Genomic DNA, 13845 nt, shown 5'->3' with positions numbered 1-13845 from the left:
GCCCAAAGTGAACGGCTAGAGGTATAGACAGTAATTAATGGGACAGATAAGATTCTTTAACCTTTGTGTGTGATCCAAAGACAGGAAGTTGCCTTATGAAATTAAAAGGCAACACATTTATAAAGTATACAAAGGGAGATTTTTTTAAATGCAATGTATAGTTAACCTAAGGAACTCCATGCTACATTATATTAGTGATGTGGCCTAGTGGATAGAACACTGGCCTGGCTCTTGAGCAACCTGGGTTTTATTCCTGGCTGTTCCACTGGCCGGTGTGGGTTACCTTGGGTAAGCCACTTTCCTTCTCTGTGCCTCAGTTCCTGTAGCTGTAAAATGGGGATAGTGATGCTGATCTCCTTTGAAATGTGCTTTGAGGACTACTAATGAAAAGTGCTAAGTATTATCGTAAGAAAGATATACTTGTATTAATAAGAGCATAGGTGGTTTTATTAGGATCAACATCCAAAAAGGAGATAAAGGGCATGGCTACACTTGCAGATGTAGAGTGCTGTGAGTTAAACCAGTCTTCGGAGAATGCAGTAGGGAAAGCGCTGCAGTCCGTCCACACTGACAGCTGCAAGCGTGGTCACATTTGCAGCACTTGCAGCAGCTTTGGGAGCAGTGCATCATGGGCAGCTATCCCATAGAGCACCTCTTCCCATTCTGGTGCTGTGGCTTGTGGCAGGGCCGGCTTTAGGCCAATTACCCCATTCCCCCTGAATCAGGCCCCACGCCTAAAAGGGCTGCAAGCCCTGTGGCCCCGCTACCCCTGCTGGAGCGTGGCAACCCTGAGGCCCCGCGATCCCAGCAAGTCCTGCAGCCCCGTGACCCCAGCTGAAGCGCGGCGAATCCTGCGGTCCTGATCCCCCGGCTGGCGGTTGGCAACCCCCGTAGCCCCGCTACCCCGGCTGGAGCGTGGCAAGCCCCACAGCTCCACTATCCTGGATGGAGCCCGGTGAGTACCGCGGCCCCGATCCCCCAGCCAGAGCACGGCGAGTCCCGCGACCCCGGCCAGAGCGCGGTGAGTCCCATGGCCCCGATACCCCGGCCAGAGTGCAGCAACCCCTATGGCCCCACTATCCCGGCCAGAGTGCAAGGAGTCCCGCGGCCCCACGACCCCAGCCGGAGCATGGCGAGTCCCATGGCCCCGCAACCCCAGCCGGAGCGCGGTGAGTCCCACCGTCCCAATCCCCCGGCTAGAGCACGGTGAGTCCCGCAGCCCTGGCCAGAGCGCGGCAATCCGCGCGGCCCCGCGATCCCGGCCGGAGCGCCACAAGTCCCGTGGCCCCAATCCCCGGCCAGAGCACGGCGAGTCCTGCGACCACAGGCCAGAGCGTGGTGAGTCGTGTGGCCCCGATCCGCTGGCCAGAGTGCAGCAACCCCTACAGCCCCACTATCCCGGCTGGAGTGCAGGGAGTCCTGTGGCCCCACGACCCCAGCCGGAGCACGGCGAGTCCCGTGGCCCCGCAACGCCAGCCGGAGCGCGGTGAGTCCCATGGCCCCAATCCCCCTGCTGGAGTGCGGCAATCCACGTGGCCCCGCGATCCCGGCTGGAGTGCGGCAAGTCCCACGGCCCCAATCCCCCGGCCAGACCACGGCAAGTCCCACCACCCTGTTCCCCCGGCCGGAGCACGGCGAGTCCTGTGGCCCTGATCCGCGGGCCAGAACACAGCAAGTCCCGCCGCCCCACTCCCCCGGCCGGAGCATGGCAATCCAAAGTGCCGCCGAAGACTCGGAGTGCCGCCCGGTGAGTACAAGCTGCACAAATCACCCCCCACTTGCTAAAGCCGGCCCTGCTTGTGGAAAGAGGGCGGGGCATTCTGGGTCCTGTCCCAACGCCCCATGATGCTTTGGTTCGCATCCCAGCAATCCCCGTGCTTCCATCCACATTTGGCACCATCTTTCAACTTTTTTTGTACTCAGTGCCAGCTTTAGGCACCAGCATTCCAAGCATGTGCTTCGGGTGGCACTCTTTAAGGACCTGCAATTCATTCTTTTTTTTTTTTGCTTCAGCAGTGGCAAAAAACCTGGAGGCAGCCCTGTTTGTACTGCACGCTCTGTCTTCACTTTCGGTCTGCGGCAATGGAGCCTGAACTTCTGAGGAATATGCTGACTAGTCTCACCAGCACGTCACGTTTGGCAGTCAAGTTACTCCTTAAGATCCAAACTGACTGTGAGGACTCCAACAATGATATAGACTCGAGTAACGCGTACGACACATGATTGCTTTGCCATTCACGGACATGCTTACCACCGTGGAATGCCACTTTTGGGCTTGGGAAACAAGCACTGAGTGGTGGGATCACATCGTCCTGCAAGTCTGGGATGATGAGCAGTGGCTGCAGAACTTTTGGATGAGAAAAGTCACTTTCATGGAACTGTGTGAGGAGCTCGCCCTTATCCTCAGGCACAAGGACACAAGATGGAAAGCTGCCCGCACGGTGGAGAAGTGGGTGACTATTACAATCTGGAAGCTGGCAACTCCAGACAGCTACCGGTTGGGCGCTAACCAGTTTGGAGTGAGAAAGTCGACTGTTGGAATCATGTTGATGCAAGTTTGCAGGGCCATTAATCGCATCCTGCTCAGAAGAACTGTGACTCTAGGTAACGTGCATGACATTGTTGCTGGCTTTGCACAAATGGGTTTCCCTAACTGTGGAGAGTCGATAGATGGTTGCATATTCCAATTCTTGCACCAGCCCACCTAGCCTCCTAGTATGTTAATCAGAAGGGGTATTTTTCTATGGTTCTCCAGGCACTTGTGGATCACCGTGGACGTTTCATTGACATTAACGCAGGCTGGCCTGGAAAGATGCATCTTTCAGAACACTGGCCTGTTCAGGATGCTGCAAGATAGGACTTTTTTCCCAGACCAGAAGATCATTGTAGGGGAAGTTGAAATGCCCACTGTGATCCTAGGAGACCCCACTTACCCTTTATCGCCATGGTTCATGAAACCCTACACAAGGAGCCTTGACAGCAGTAAGGAGCGGTTCAACAACAGGTTGAGCCGGTGCAGAATGACTGTGGAGTGCGCTTTTGGCCATTTAAAGGCTGCTGGCGCTGTCTGTATGAGAAGCTGGACCTGCCTAATGACAGCATCCCCGCGGTTATATCCGCGTACTGTACCCTCCATAACATTTGTGAAGGGAAGGGTGAAAGATTCACTCAGGCTTGGATCTCGGAGATTCCACACCTGGATGCTGAATTTGAATAGCCAGAGAGCAGGGCTATTAGAGGGCCCCCCCCAGCACAGGGCTGCAATAATTAGGGATGCCTTGAGGGAGCAATTTGATGTAATGTTTGGTGCCCAGCATGGGAGTGAAGTGCAATGGTTCCAATGTTAGTAGGAATCTGTGTTTGCTACGCTGACTTGCAATGCCTGTTGCTTTCCTGGGCTAAGGTATCTTTTACTTTATGCAATAATAAAGAATATTTTCAAAGCCAAACAATCCATTTATTGAAAAGAAAATTCATTTATTGAAAAGCATTATTGCTTGGGAAACAGAAAGGGCAAGAGAGTGGGGTGGGGAATGGTACAATCACAGATTTGTATATTTCCTGTTATCATACTCAGCCTTCCTGTCTGGACTGCTGTGCAGTGAGTGTTACACTTCAGGATGGCTATAATCCGTGGTGATGGGGGATGAGTGCAGTGGGTAAGGGTCATAGTTTTCAGGGCTGGGTGGTGAAGCTACAGGTGTTAGAGGCAGCTGGTGGCAATAAGAACCTGGATGTTGGGGAAAGTGGCTTGGAGGTGACATGGAGGCACAAGGGAAAGAGTAAGGACAGCAGGGGAGGAGCAGGGGGTGGGGGCGGTAGTGCTCCACCTGTATGGCTACGAGCACCTGGATTGAGTCCGCTTGGCGCTCCATGATGCTTTGCTACTGGAGCTCTGCACTTTTGTGCTGGTGCTACTCATTCTACTGATGGATCCTCCTTTCACTCTCCCTCCACTCCTGCGCTTTTAGATTCTCGTTAAGGACAGGGGCAGCTCTAGCTTTTTTGCCACCCCACGCACGGCAGGCAGCCTACCTTCAGCGGCTTGCCTGCGGGAGGTCCCTGATCCCACGGATTCGGCATACCTGCCGCCGAATTGCCATCGAATCCGTGGGACTGGCGGACCTCCCGCAGGCAAGCCACCGAAGGCTGCCTGACTGCCGCCCTCGCTGGGACCAGCCAGGTGCCCCCCACGGCTTGCCGCCCCAGGCGCATGTTTGGAGCGCTGGTGCCTGGAGCAGCTGCTGGTTAAGGAACTGCTGCATTACTTCTTGCAGCAGGTCTTCTTTGCTTCTACATGGCCTCTTCCTAATTCTTTGGTGTCTTTCGGCCAGTGATAACATGGACAGCTGAGATCTCAAGGTTGCATCTGTAAAGGCAAAATGCAACACTTAACAGAGGCAGCATTGTTCACACCAGACAAAGCAATGATTCCCCTGTACTTAAGGGCAAGCACAGTCTACACAATAGCATCATTTGCCCATCACAAAGCAAGCAGACATAACCCATGGGCACCCCAAAATGGTGAGTAAGCACAGGGTCAAGGGGGATTGATTGTTTCATGGCCGGACTGTCCTCTTGAGTTTCTGTGCCTTAGGGAGAGCCAACAGCTGCAGGAGGCCCCTATACTGAACACTGTCCCCACATTTTCCACAGGAGTTCGTCCTGGAAGATATCTTGCTGCTGAGGGTGACCTGGGAAGCAAGGGGGGGTCTTCTACTACAATGCAGCTTCTGCCCTGCCCATATGCAGCTTGCCTCTGTATAGCAATGGTCCCCCCACCCCTCACAGCACAGTGGTGCAGGCATGTTAGCCTGACTGGGACAAGGACCACAGTGGCTCTCCCGAGTAACCTGTGCAGGCACATTGCCCAAGTTCTGGATGAGACCTTTGAGGAGATCCCTGAGGCCGATTACTGCAACGTGAGAGAGCATATCAGTGCCCTATTCCGCATCTAGGCATGCACGCAGTCCTAACCCTCCTTGCTCCAAGAGCCCACACCAAATAACTTCTTCCCAAAATAAAAGACACTTAGTGGGCACCTCCTCTGGTGCTTGTCCTTCTCCAAGCACCGGCCGCCATGACTGGCTACCTTCCTCCTGGCTTGAGAACAGCTCCTGGCTGCATGCATCTAGGGATGCCGGCATCCCTAGGTGTCTTCCTCCTCCTCAGCACCCTCACTGCTGCTTTCCTCCTCCTCCTCTTCCCTTGTTGAACTGGGCTCTGAAGTGTCTATGGTGGTACTTGGCGTGGATGTGGGGTAGCCCCCAGTATTGTGTCCTGCTCTTTGTAGAAACGGCAGGTTGCGGGGGCAGCACTGGAGGAGCAGTTGTTTGCCTTGCGGGCTTTGCAGTAGGCATTCCGCAGCTCCTTCACTTTAACCCTGCACTGCAGTGCGTTTCCATCATGTCCCTCAATATCTGCCTGAAGGTATCGTAATTCCTAGAGCTGGAGCACAGATGGGACTGGACAGCTTCTTTCCCCCAAATACTGATGAGGTCCAGCACCTCGCCATTGCTCCATACTAGGGATCGCTGGCACGTGGAGGCATGGTCACCTGGAAAGATTCACTGAGAGCACTCCACACCTGTCTGTGCAAACAGGAAGGGTATTTTCAAAATTCCCAGAGAATTTAAAGAGGGGGGTCTGATGGTTGGTCACCTGAGGGCAGGGCAGTAGAGTTCAAATTGATTAACAGAGTGGCTAGAACAGGCATTGTGGGACACTTCTGGAGGCTGATCAGAGCTCATCAACAGACCAGGGTATCCACACTGGCGCTGCGGCTCTTCAGCAGGGGTGCATCAAACGTTATTCCACTCACTGAGGTGGATTACCAGGAGCGCTCTAGCTGTGGAGTCAGAGTGTTCTACGTGCCTTGCCAGTGTGAACACGTCATGAGTTAGAGCGCACAGGGATGCTTTAATGCGCTCTAACACGCAAGTGTAGCCATGCCCAAAGTCTCTTATTTCAGGACAGAGAGCAGACATGAAGGCTAGTCAACACTACAGAGCCTATGTTGGGATAGCTATGCCAGTGCAGACGCAGCCTACGCTGACAGAAGCAGTTTTTCCATTGGTGTAGTAGGACCCTCACCCCCAATGATGTTAGCTATGGCAGCAGAAGCCCTCTGTTCTCAACACAGCTGCACCTATACTAGGGGTATTGTCAGCATAACTGTGTCAGCTTGGCTGGGGGCTGTTCACATCCTGACAGACATACCTCTGCCCAATATAAGTTTTAAGTATAGACCAGATCAAAGTGACAGGGACTGGAAAGAAATCACTCTCTTTTGCTTTTTAGTGCACAGTCATCCGTGGGATTTTTACATCTTTCTCTAAAGCTACTGAGGTCTGGTGGAGAGAGCAAGGTGAACTAAACAGACCCAGTGTGGCCATTGCTACATATGCTGGGAGGTGGGGAAGCCCAAACGGTGTGTTTGAGGAATTTACAAGCTTCCTGAAAAGACTAGTGCAGCAGTTCTCAAACTGTGGGTCACAACCCCAAAATGGGTCATGAGTTTGTTTTAATTGGGGTCACCAGGGCCGGCATTAGACTTGCTGGGGCTCAGGGCAGAAAGCTCAAGCCCTGCTGCCTGGGGCTGAAGCTGAAGCTCGAGCAACCTAGCTTCAAGCAGTCCTAGGAAATCGCCCTGCTTGCCACCCACTAATGCCGGCCCTGATTCTAGAGTAACACAGGGCACAGAGGCATGTAGTAGTTTTGTTGTCAGAAGGGGGTCATAGTGCAATGAAGTTTGAGAAACACTGGACTAATGTTATTAATTCAACGTTACAGTTCAGCAGCCAAGGGTTCATTCAGATTGTAACCTCCATGGGGTAGGGACAGTCTCTATGTTACCCTATTAAGTACCGGGGGTCACCCCATTCGTAGTTGCGTAGGCCAAGCTCATTGCACACACCAGGGGCTTCTTGCACCCCTCCATTCCCTCACAAGCTCCCTTTGTGACACCTTAATATATCCCTCAATTGCAAGAATCCTGTGCATCTCATCCATTTTTCCCTCGCCAAGGGTTCTGCATGCTCTCCATTCGCCCCTCCTCCCATAGCAGGGTCCCCCATTTTTCCCTCTCATGTACGGGGTTCTCAGTGTGCCCCTTTTCCTCCTATTCCAACCTTTCCCTCCATGTCAGGGACTCTGTGTTCACCTTCTCCCATACCAGGCTCCCCCAATCTTCCCCTCACCACTCTCAGGGCTTCTGTGGACCAGGATCCTATTGTACTAGACACTGTGCAAACACAGAACAAAGAGACAGTCCCTACCTCAAAGAGCTTGCAATCTAAATAATAAGTCTGTATAGCAGCTAGGGCTCCAGGTGCTACCCCAGACAAGATCATAATCAGAACTCAACAATCAGAACATTCCAAAAGTGAAGGATCTGCCATGACATGAACTCATCTGTGTTGCACTAAAATAGAATTTTCTATTCCAGTTCTCCTTGTTAAATGAAGTAATATGTTATTACTGAATGCCATAAATCAAATGCCAAAGAGGAAATCCTCAATGGGATGAGGCTTTCACCCAGCAAGTGGACAACTTCATATTGCAGGAAAGCGTATCTCTTTTGAAATGTTCTGACTTTTGGATCCTTTGTTTTGTTTTGCCATCCTACTGCTAGGGTGACCAGATGTCCCGATTTAGTAGGGACAGTCCCAATTTTTGGGTCTTTTTCTTATATAGGCTCCTATTACCCCCCAGCCCCGTCCCAATTTTTCACATTTGCCGTCTGGTCACCCTACTTACTGCATTGGCACTATTGCATTGCATGTCAGTATTATTATTGTAGGGTCGCTTAAATAATAGAAAGACAATTAGCACATAGATTGCACTGACAGATGTCAAACACAATCCCCACCCCCCAAGTTTTGTACACAGCTGCAGGTCCCTAAATCATTTCTTAGTTCAAAGAGATTAACCACCAATTCCAAGAATGAGTAATGTGCAGTAGTAACAATAGCACAATATAGTCTCTAAACACTGGAACTCCCAGACTGAATCAGAACTGAGGCCCATTTAGTGCAGTATCCATGAAAGTGGCCTGTATCATGTGCTTTAGAGGAAGATGCAAGAATCCTGCAGTAGCAGATGTGGGATAATCTGTCTCCCAACACTAGGTCTCCTGGTCTCTAATAGTTCTAGATTGGCTTAAACACATAACCAGGAGGTTTAATATCACTGCTAGATTTTTTGTTGTTGTCTTTAATTGGAACTCTTGTTATCCATACAAGTATCCAATCCTCTTTTGGATCTTGCTAAATTCATGGCCTCTGTGACTTTCTGTGTCAGTTAACCCCACAAACTAATGATGTGTTGTGTGTTTTTATCAGTTTTGACTTTGCCACCTTCAAATATAGTTTGCCTCAGAAAAAACATTCTCACAAGGTCAGAAGCTGTAGATTCACCTCACCGTTCTTTCTGCCCGACAGAGCTATGGTTTACATCCAAGAATGTCTTTGCATCAGCAGAAGGATGCTAAAAGCTTGGCAGGATAAATTGCTGTAACTGTTTGGGAGAAGTCCTCCACTATTCATAAGGCTGTGCATCACCCTTTGTAAGGTGTGAGCCAAACAATAGCTGCCAGTACTGCAAGAAGCAGACTGTCCTGAGAAAAAAACAAACTCTCCTTGGGATCAGAAGCATCTCGCATTGAGTTCAGTCTGTTTTGGATGGGAATTAAGGCCTCTTCAATTCTGAATAAGAGTGTCAACAAAGGGGTTTAATAATGTGCTTTAATTTATCAGATTACTTTCCTGCGTGTCCCCATGTAGACAAGCACTAAGCGCTTACACCACACTCAGCTCTGCAGTACCTTAGCAACTAACAAAGCATTAGTGTTACAGCACAAAGATCCATGCTTGGTCCAGTGAACTCCCTGCTGCCCTACAAAACAAGGGAATTTTCATCTCAAGCGCTTTCTCCTCTGGAAGCTGGGCTGCCAAAGAAATGCAAGTTATTCCTTTCCTAGGCCACAAACCTGTGAAGGCACCTGTGTAGAGCACTCTTCATTGCCTTCAAGGATCCTTTGGCATGACTGGGGTCCTCGTGGTCCTTTACTGCTTTGAATTAATGAAAGAGAAATCGAAATCACATGCTTGGTCATTACATTGATTGCTTTAGGAAAAACACTGACTATATAGTCCCTGAAATCCAGTCACCAGGTAGCGATCAAAGCAGCAGACAATGTGGGCACCACAGTGGTCCTCAACCATGATGACTATGTTAGTGAGGCCAACTGACAACTCTCCAACACCACCTACTATAAAGAACTCAACTCCCCACACTATCATTCACCCAGGAATGTAAGGATATAATCAAACCCTTCCCCAAACAACTTCAAAAGAAGCTCTACAACCTCATCCCCCACAAACCTACCCCAGGGACCTTCTACATGCTTCACAAGATACACAAAAAAGGGAACCCAAGCAGACCCATCATATCTGGTCATAGCATTCTTACTAAAGGAATATTAGGACTCACAGAACCATCCTCAAACCACTCCCCATACAAAGGGCCAGTTTCCTCCAGACACAGATGACTTCTTCCAGAAACTCCACAACATTAACCACCTCCCTCAGAACACTATTCTTGCCACTACAGATGTTATCTCTTTGTACATCGACAACCCTCACAATCACAGCATCACTGCCCACCTCAAATATCTACAAGATAATGGACGACACTCAGATATCCACCCCAAACACATCACCAAACTCATCCATTTCATCCTCACCCATAACAACTTTACATTCAGCAACAAACACTTTGTCCAAACCATAGAAACAGCCGTGGGTACTTCTTCATGGGACACCTTGAGGAAAAATTTCTGGATAAATGAAACACAAAGCCAATGGTATACATTAATAATATTTTCAGCCTCTGGACAGACGACCTAAGCTCCCTCATAGATTTCCACCATCATCTACCAAACTCTCTCTAGAACAGTGGTTCTCAAAGCCAGTCCACTGCTTGTTCAGGGAAAGCCCCTGGCAGGCTGGGCCAGTTTGTTTACCTGCCGCATCCGCAGATTAGGCCAATCACGGGCCGAGGGATGTGCTGGCCACCCTTCCCGCAGCCCTCATTTGCCTGGAGTGACGAACCATGGCCAGTGAGAGCCACAATCAGCTGAACCTGCAGACACGGCAGGTAAACAAACCAGCCCGGCCCACCAGGGGCTTTCCCTGAACAAGCAGCGAATTGGCTTTGAGAACCACTGCTGTAGAACATGCCCACACCAGCATCAACCTCCTGGACTCCATGATCAGCTTAAGCAATGAAACCTTAAAGACAACTTATATACAAGAAACCCACAGATCACCTCAGCTACCTTCACAGTTTCAGTAACCACACCAAACACACCAAGAATTCTGTTCTCTTCAGCCAGGCGCTCACATACTACAGAGTATGCTCTGAAGAGAAAGTCTGGGATGCACACCTTAACACACTTAAAACCATCTTCTCCAGACAAGGACATTCCACCAGAGAAGTAGATTGCTTAATGGAATGGGCCACCCAAATACCCCAAGAGAACTTGCTTCAATAAGGACAAGAAAAACACCCCTCCGAGCACATAAACTAGTTATCATGTACCATCCTGCACTGAAACCCTACTGGGGATCATTAAATAATTACAATCAATACTCAATGAGGACCACATCCTGAATGATATCTTTCCTGAAACCTCTCTTCAGGCCTTCAGACAAGCCCCCAACCTCACTAGGCTCAATCTGAGAAATAAGCTCCCCATGGACCAGGACCCACCAACTCAAAGCGCCATCAGACCGTGCCATAACAACCTGAAAACATATCTCCCCTGCTACAATGATCAATAACCCCCACAACACACCTTTCAAGATCTGTGGGTCCTACACCTGCTGGTCATAACATGTAGTGTACCTCATCCAGTGCACTAAATGCCCCAATAACAACTATGTGGGTGAAATGAGACAATCACTATGCTCTCAGATTAACTCACACAGAAAAATGGTAAAGACAAAAACACCACATTATATGTCAGTGAACACTTTCCCCAAAACAATCACTCCATATATGATCTCTCCATCCTCACCCTCAAAGGAAACCTGTACAACATCTTCAAAAGACAAGCCTGGGAGCTCACACTCATAACTTTGATAGACAGTAAAAATCACAGACTTTAAATAAAGACGTTGGATTTATGGCTCATTACAACAGTCTATAACCCACTAATCCTCCTTTGTTCTATGACTGCAGAGGTGCTAAGTGCTCACTTCACCTTGAGTGGTCTTTTACACCAAGTTAACTCCTTATGCTACACAATCTGTTCCACTTTGTATTTAGCTGTGACACTCGGGGAGTTTGTCTTCACGCACAGCACTACAGTGGTGCAGTTGTGCCACTGTAGTGCTTTAATAAATAAATTTGTTAGTCTCTAAGGTGCCACAAGTACTTCTGTTCTTTTTGCTTTAACGAAGACGCTCCTATCATTGCGCTATCTACACGGGGAGTTAGGTAAGTGTAAGTACATTGCTTGGGGTTGTGGATTTTTCACACCCCTGAGTGACAGTTATACGACTATAGTTCTGTTCCGTAGACCTGACCTGAATACTTTTCCCAGACTGAAGAAGAGCTCAAAAGCTTATCTCTTTCACCAACAGAAGTTGGTCCAAGTAAAGGATGTTACCTCACCTTGTTTCTCTAATATCCTGGGATTCTCACGGCTACAAGGACACTGCAAACAATTTATTAAAGTGTTAGTTTCAAATTATTTTTGAAACTGGGTTGGGGGGTGAGCTTGGAATTCCAAATCCCTACTCAACTGGTAGAGGTAAATCAAATACGTGTGTTTCTGATGCCAAAATATTAAGGCCCTGATCTTGCAAACATAGAAACTATTCAGTCAATTATCAGAGGTGTAGCTGTGTTAGTCTAGATCTGTAAAAGCAGCATCCAATGAAGTGAGTATTGACCCATGAAAGCTCACGATCCAATACGTCTGTTAGTCTATAAGGTGCCGCAGGACTCTTTGCTGCTTATTCAATCAATGTTAATGGGTCTACTCCTCAGTGTAAAGTTAAACACAGGCCTGAATTAACCCGTTAATCCCATCAGTATTCTCATGTCTCAATTTCTTCCTTCATACAGTACTAAAAACAAGAACATTTTTTCCGTGTAACCTTATTTCTCAATATTCCAGCACATAGACTGGCAGCATCACCAACCTCAAGCACTCAAATATCATGAGGTAGGTCACCCAAAACCAGGAAATTTAAAAAAAAAAATAAATAAATGATGGGGTCTTTTTACTGGCTTTCTGCTTTTTGAGCATTTGGAGGTCATGTTCTCCAGTTTTTCTCTGCAGCCATATGGACTAGGAAAGGAGTACTTGTGGCACCCTAGAGACTAACAAATGTATTTGAGCATAAGCTTTCATGGGCTACAGCCCACTTCATCGGATGCATAGACTGGAACATATAGTAAGGAGATATACATACACATATAGAGAACATGAAAAGGTGGGAGTTGTCCTACCAACTCTGAGAGGCTAATTGATTAAGATGAGCAATTATCAGCAGGAGAAAAAAAACTTTTGTAGTGATAATGACAAGAAGGTGTGAGGATACTTAACATGGGGAAATAGATTCAATGTGTGTAATGGCTCAGTCATTCCCAGTCTCTGTTCAAGCCTAAATTGGGCTAGAAATTTACTCGTTTTTAAATTAAAGCAGAGATTCTCAGGACTCCTGGAGCAGAGGCATAAAGAACACCAACTATTGCATGAGTTGCAACATTGGGTTAGAAAATGTTTTTCCTTCTGCAAAGTGACACTATCAACTTACCTATCACATTGATGTTTTGTTGCTGTTGTTACAATCAACGCCTAAGTATGGAAGGGGGGAATTTGTACACTGAAAAACGTTTGCTTTGTACATTTCATGATCATTATTTATTTGGTATTATCATAGCAGCTAGGCGCCTCAATCATGAACCAGGACCCCATTGTCATAGGTGCTATACAAACACAGAATAGAGCAGTCTGCCACAAAGAGCTTGCAATCTAAGTATAAAGCATTATTTGGGGCCCAGACAGCCTGTGTGTGTGTATACATTTACATGCGGGACAGTTACACTGGGTGAGGTAATTGCCCGCAATACATGAGGGTCAGGTACGCTGGGGTCAGAGGAGTTGCTATCCTAGGGGGACGCGGGCTCATTTCTCCCAGCTCTTTCCTTTCAGACTCAGGCACTAAGGCACAAAATGGCGACTGTATCGGCTGAAACAGAGTGCGAGGCATTTGAGAGCTGATCGGCGACCACCCAATCAAAAGCAAGCCTTGCAGTTGCTAGGCAGCTTAGAGACCTCGGCTCTTCGGGATTGGAGAGAACTAGCCAAACAACAAATTCAGCAGCCTCCCCGTACGGCTGGGCCCCAGAGGGCTCAAACACCCGCAAAACCGATCGCTACGTACGTAGGCAGCGCGAGCGCTGCAGAGACTGAGAGGGAGGCTGCGCGTGCGCAGCTAGATGGTCAGATCGAAGACGCTGCATGCGGTTTTTACGGCGGCTGAGGGAAAACAATTGGAGTCTGCGCACAGCGTCAACAAGTGGGGGGGCGCGAGCGCCTTTTCGGGCCCAGGCGATGTGCGCCTGTGCAGTTGCGTGGGTTGTGGGGAGAACGCGCGTGCGCCATGCCGGATTTCGGCGGCCGTTGGGGAGCCCCGCCTGCATATTGGTGAGCCGAAGGGCTCGTTGGACGCTGCGCTTGCGCGACAGCGTGGGCGGCCTCGAGCCCGCGCTTGCGCAGTGAGCGGCCGTAGCGACGCTTGGCGGCTGCGCTTGCGCTTTGATGGGACT

General features: G+C 49.1%; 1 long non-coding RNA gene across 2 annotated transcripts; it reads right to left on the bottom strand.

The window, feature by feature from the left end:
- Positions 1 to 3472: 3472 nt before the first annotated feature.
- LOC127054502 (uncharacterized) lies at positions 3473 to 13629 on the bottom strand. 2 transcript variants are annotated; one of them, XR_007775271.1, is made up of 5 exons: positions 13461 to 13629; positions 12831 to 12871; positions 8990 to 9071; positions 5043 to 5591; positions 3473 to 4369 (listed from the first exon to the last, which is right to left on the bottom strand). It is a non-coding gene; the product is annotated as an uncharacterized LOC127054502 (long non-coding RNA). The 2 variants fall into 2 exon arrangements; XR_007775270.1 differs by having other exon boundaries at positions 8990 to 9068.
- Between the last annotated feature and the right edge of the window lie 216 nt (positions 13630 to 13845).

Source organism: Gopherus flavomarginatus, chromosome 6 (assembly GCF_025201925.1).
Source record: "Gopherus flavomarginatus isolate rGopFla2 chromosome 6, rGopFla2.mat.asm, whole genome shotgun sequence".
Taxonomy (NCBI): Eukaryota; Metazoa; Chordata; order Testudines; family Testudinidae; genus Gopherus; species Gopherus flavomarginatus.
This window is presented reverse-complemented; position numbering and strand designations above follow the sequence as displayed.